Source organism: Gossypium arboreum, chromosome 9, assembly GCF_025698485.1.
Source record: "Gossypium arboreum isolate Shixiya-1 chromosome 9, ASM2569848v2, whole genome shotgun sequence".
In the NCBI taxonomy this organism is placed as follows: Eukaryota; Viridiplantae; Streptophyta; class Magnoliopsida; order Malvales; family Malvaceae; genus Gossypium; species Gossypium arboreum.
This window is the reverse complement of record NC_069078.1, coordinates 63,931,338-63,937,596: the sequence shown is the minus strand read 5'-3', so window position 1 is coordinate 63,937,596 and position 6,259 is coordinate 63,931,338. Positions and strand designations below refer to the sequence as shown.

At 34.9% G+C, this 6,259-nt stretch overlaps 1 non-coding gene across 1 annotated transcript; it reads right to left on the bottom strand.

Annotated features, from left to right (window-relative positions):
- Window positions 1-204: 204 nt before the first annotated feature.
- LOC128280958 (small nucleolar RNA R71) lies at window positions 205-311 on the bottom strand. The gene has a single exon (XR_008271175.1). It is a non-coding gene; the product is annotated as a small nucleolar RNA R71 (small nucleolar RNA).
- Between the last annotated feature and the right edge of the window lie 5,948 nt (window positions 312-6,259).

The following is a 6,259-nucleotide window of genomic DNA, read 5'->3' as shown; positions in this document are numbered from 1 at the left end:
ACCTTTAAGATTAATGGCATTTCTGACGATGCCATTTACCCTAATGGCATTTCTAACAATGCCATTTACCTTCGATTGTTTCCCTTTTCATTAAGGAATAAGGCTAAACAGTGGTTAAGCTGGTTACCATGAGGGTCAATCACTACTTGGGAACAAATGACCGAAAAAATTTTACTTAAATATTTCCCGCCGGCTAAAACAGCTAAATTGAGGAATGATATCTCTTTTTTTGTTCAGATGGATTTAGAAACTCTTTATGATGCATGGGAGAGATACAAGGACTTATTGAGAAGGTGCCCTCACTATGGGTTACCTCTATGGCTACAGGTTTAAACTTTTTACCATTGTGTGAACCTCTCAACAAGGCAACTGATCGATGCAGCCGTCGGTGGTACTTTGAACAAAAAAACACCAGACGAGGCTTATGAATTTATTGAAGAGATTTCACTGAATAACTATCAGTGGCAAGTCATGAGAACAAAACCAACAAAATCAGCTGGTGTTTTCAACCTAGATGCAGTCACTATGTTATCAAATCAGGTAGAACTCTTAAATAAAAAGATTAACGGTTTGTTTGGTTCTACTCAGGTACATCCAGTGATGAGGTGTGATTCAATTGGAGGAGGATTGCACAACACAGATTATCCATCCTTCAACCTTGGCACAGATTTTTCGGGGCCGTGTGACGAATAGCCATAAAATTTTCACGACAAACACGGGCTAACCATGAGCTACATGGGCATGTGACACGACCGTGTAGCCCAACACGGGCCTCACATGACCGTGTCCCATTTAACCCCCACAAAACCTAATTTTTCTTTTTACTTTTGTCTTCTTTCTCCTCACACCCTCCCAACCAGCCGTCGTCGCAGCTCCCTCCCCCTCTATCTCTGACCAACCACCGGTCATATGACAGCTCGATTTAGACCCTAATTGAAACGGTGGTTTCAGGACCACTAATCCGAGTCAGAAAAATATTTAAAAATTACTTTCAGTGTTTATTATGTGTGAATAAATATCTGTGAAATTTTCGTGATTTAATTTTGTAGTTTGAATGTCCGATTAAATAAAAGGACTTAATCGCGTAAAATAAAAATTTGATGGTTAATTGTAAAAAGGCCAAATTGTTGTTGTTCCTTTAATATGGAGGCTTTATGTTGCAAATAGACCATAATATTGGTGTTGGACGGTTGTAGACAACCATTATAAGGAATCCATATTATTTATTAAAGGTTAAATAAGTAATTAAATAATACGATAATATAAGTTATAATATAACATAATTAAAAAGCCATGGTTCATGCTTTTCTCTTTGACCGAATATGAAAATAGAAATAAAAAGAAAAATAAGCTAGGTTTCGATTGTATTCAAGCTTGATTAAGGCATGAGTTTAGCTCGATTTTTGATAATTTTTACGTTTTTGAGATTGTTGCTTCGAATACTATCCGACCCATGCTAGAATTTCTGATTTTGATGCATATTTTGAGTTATTCCATTGATGAATATTTGTGTTTTGTGATGTTCGATGATAAATTATGAAAGATATGTTTTGGATTAATATGTTTTGTATTGAAATTTTTGATGAATTTGAGTAATTAGGGCTAAATTGCAAAAATAATAAATTGAATGACTAAAATGAAAAATAAATGAAATGTGAGGACTTTTTTGGGTATGAGGAGTGTTCGGCCTAAGTATTGTATGAACAAATTATGCTTGTTTTGTGTTTTATGCAATTAGGACTAATTTGTAAAAATATGAAATATCATGGGTAAAATGGTAATTTTCCCATTTATGTGTTGTTGGATTAAATTGAATGAAATTGTGTTTGAATGAGATTAATTTGAAATTGTATAGATCAAGAACAAAAGAAATCAGACTTGGATTGGGGAAAAGCAAAAATAGTCGAATAGTCGATTTACATCGCTCGTCGATATCTGAGGTAAGTCTTTAAGCAATTAAACATCGTTACTTTTAAATAAATATGAGTTCTATATGCTGAAATGAATTATTTGAATATATATTCATGTAAGCCGAATGTAAATAAGCTTGGGAACTATGTTAACGAATTTGTTACGATTGAGTTATAACATTTGAAAGTCAGTATGAACTATATGGAATATCTGGAATTTTCGATATAAGAATTGTTTATGAGACAGCTTTATAATAGTGACATTCGGGCTTTGAGCCTAGCAAGCCTTGTGCTGGTGAATTAAATCGGGCTTTATGTCTAGTAGGCTTATTGCCGGTGTATAAAATTAGACTTTGAGTCTAGCAGGCCTTGTACCGGTGTGTGATACAGGCTTAGGCCTAGTAGGCTTTATGCCGGTGAATTATTATAAGTTTATGCCTAAAAGACTTTATACTGATGTGGTAATTGAATACGTTAAATGAGCTAAAACGATCAAGTACGTGATAGTTGGTTATCTATTCGTAAATAAGGTGAATTGATTTCTTGATATGTAATGAAAAAGGATACATGAGGTTGAGGCACTATATGTGGTAATATGAAAAACATATTTGGTCTTATAGTTGTATATGGATGTAATGTTAAACTTTGAGTGATGAATATATGTCTTTAAATATATATGTATATTGAATATATAAGATAATATGGCTTGAAATTTAAAAATATATTGATGTTATATACATGCATATTCGGCCATAGAGAATTTGTCCTATGAAAGTATATGCTATACATATATATATGGAATTAACAGTTTGGAAATAAATGTGATTACAAATGCATAAGTTAATTTATTTATTGAAATGATTAGTAATTGAGATGTTATTATGCATTAATTGTTTAATTTGCTAAAGGCTTACTAAGCTAAGTTAGCTTACTCTGGGTGTACTTGTTTACTCTGTTTTATAGATTTTGAAGCAATTTACGAGCTCGGGGATCGTCAGCAAAGTTCACCACACTATCCAAAGCTTTGGTATTTAAATCATCGAACTTAAATTATGGCATGTATAGGTTGAATTGTGTTATGATGTGATGAGCTTTGGTTTTGTATAAAAGCCATGCGAAAATGGCTTATTTAAATGTTCGATTTCGGTTTTGGTTTGATCATGGAATAAGTCCACTTTAGTTATTATGATATGTGACATGAATGAATGACGTTTGTGATGCTTATTTTGTACGTATAAGTTGGTTGGTGATTTCGGTTATATCCATATAATTGATTTTGTTATGTCTTAAATTTGTTTTAAAATGTTTGTTACATGGCATGAGAGATTTATGTTTTAAATATGTCTATAGTTGGTTAATGTCTTGTAATGATAGATATAAAAATATTTAATTGATAAAAAATTTTGGTTATATGTTAGAATGAGATAATGAATATGGTTGTTCTATGGTTCGGCATTTATACACATATTCATGAGATTTATAGTTGGGTATAATATTTATGGTTGTGCATATGTGAGATTTTGGTTTGAGCATATGTCAAGAACGTAACCCAAATATATGATGTATGTATAGTTGCTATGTGTTTTGGCCTTATGATATATGATAGTTGTTAATTAGATCATGTGTTAGTTAAGTAAGAATCAGGACATATGCATGGCGAGTATTCAGTGTTCACTTATAGACCAAATTAATGATATGAATGACATTTGATTTGGTTATCATGGTAATTTAATTAAATTGGGTATTAGATTCATATGAGAAAATTGAATTGATGAAAAAGAACATGCGTACCTAACATTCGGTTATGACATGTTAGTTGAGCTCTTATAAGTTGTTATATATATATATATATATATATATATATATATATATATATATGGTTGATAAGTATGCATGGTCAATACAAAATAAGTCTAATAATCCAATAATGAAATTATTATTGTATACATGTTATGTATTGTATAAATTGTTTTGATATATTTTGGATTATGTTAAATTAAGTTGTGTTGTGATTGATATGATTATTTAAGATTTGGTATTTGATTATGTTATAAGCATTGACGTGATAAAAACTTTGAGTTGTAATTTATAACGCATATTTAGTTGAATCATAAAATAGTCGGTAATGCCTCATAACCCTAATTCAGCGAAGAATATGGGTTAGGGGTGTTACTGGTCACCCCCTCTCCCTTCCACCCTCACTTTCTTCCCTTCCTTCCTACCCCTCCCCTTTCTTTCCCTTTTTCTTTCTTTCTTTCCTTTTTATTTCCTTTTCTCCCCTATCCTCTTTCTTTCCCTTTTTTTTTTCTCTTACCTGCACGACCACCAGCCCGCCTTTCTCCCCACCATAGCCCCCGCCATTAGACCCTTCGCCCGTCGACACTGCCGTCCATCCAAAGGCCGGTCACCAACCATCACCGTCGGCTCCCCTTGTTACTCATTACTCTTTTATTCCTATTATTTATTTATTTATTTACTTTATGATCCTTTATTTACTTCATAAATATTATTATTAGTTATTTTATCGATTATTAGCATTATTGATTTGCCCTCTGATTATTTTGGGTACTGTTTTAGACTAGTCTACCAAATACTCATTGGCTGAATTCATTGTTCCCTATTCTATTCCAATTTGTTCCTACCATTACGTTTATTCCGTCATTTAGGTTTTGTCGCTTATTTCTGTTAAAATTAGCTTATTATGGTTCCTTGTTTTTTTTTCCTTAACTATTATTATGTCGTGACTAGTTTTGTTCCTTATTATTTTATCCCGTTATCCCATACCAATACCACCATATTATTTTTGCATAATTGGATTTGCATACACATTATTTAGACATGAATTATTATTTAGGATTACTTAAACTTTGCGTTATCAGCTTTTATTTACAGAATTAGTGATAATTTACTGATGAGCTCTTTTACTTTTATAGGCACACTATGACGAACACACGTGGAAAGTCCAAAGTTGTTGTCCCCGCTTCCAAAAAGCGGAAAAGTCCCAGTGGAACCTCCTCATCGAGTGCTTCGGCCGCAACTTGCCACCTTTTGCTCCAATTTCCATCGAGCAACCAGGAGGATTTATATCAGCTTGTCAGCGTACGACCCCTCGGTGTGGGTCGTTGCATTGATTGGGCCACGCTAGAGCAGGTCTGTTTGGCTGATGATGTGCGCGCGATTATTACCAAAACCCTGTGGGATAAGTTCTTCACCATCATCGAGCCCACCTACTCAGAACTAATCTTAGAGTTCGGCGCCACATTTTCAGTCCAGCAGGTCATGTCAGTCCATGACGAGCCCGCACCATCACCTTTCGCTTTGGCGGGATGGTGCGACACATGAGTGTCCTAGAGTTTGGTGCTGCTTTGGGACTTTACACAAAGGAGTTCGTGAGCGCCGATGACTTTCTTCAACTTCATTGTAGCACCCCAAACCCGGCCCAGAAGTTATGGCCGGATCAGGCATGCCACATCAAAAACGTTAAAAAAAAAATTCCATTCTAAGTCCAGAAAATCGTACTTGATGTTCAAAAGATTAATTCATTAAGGGTTAAAGTAAATGGAAGCTGTGCACCAGGTAGGAAACCGGAAAAGAGGTGGTGAGTCCATCGGACTGCTTAAGTACCAAGCTCCCTTCGGATCCAATCCTAGACATGCATACTACCATTGCCACACCTTAACGTCATGGATATTTCTAGGAAACCGATTTGATTAAGTCATTTTTAGGAAAGGTGATTAATTTTGGAAAATACTTTCATTACGGAAGCTTTGCTTGTTGTCGTGTTGTTTTGAAATCAACTGTTGTTTTTGAAAAGCACCTAAAGCTATCAATTTCAACAATTAAAATAAGTATTACCTATCTTAGTAATACATATTAAAACCATCAAAATAAATAAGCGACCTTATTACATTTAAAAGCCCAAAACTTCAAACGTAATTAAAAGGATGTCCAGTTCACGGAAGAAAATCAAACTTTCGAGCGGTGGCCACTCAAGATTCCCTCACGACTCAAGCCCACTATGGTTGGGGATTACTGCGTGGATGAAAATAAAAGGGATGAGTTTGGGAAACTCGGTATGTAAAATAACCCAACCATAGTCTAAATCAGCTCAACCCACGAAGCGAATAAGTTGGCCTTAGCCGAACAAAATTCGAATAAAGCCCATAGGCCCATAATGAGCGAGCAGATATTACATGTTTATGCGAAACCCAACCATATCCAACCGTATACACCCCGTACCAACCTTACACCGTATGGGAGACAACTCGACCCACCCAACCGCTACACACCACGAATTTGTAGCATGGCTGCGAGAATAGATAATGTGACGAGTCACGGATCTGAATAAT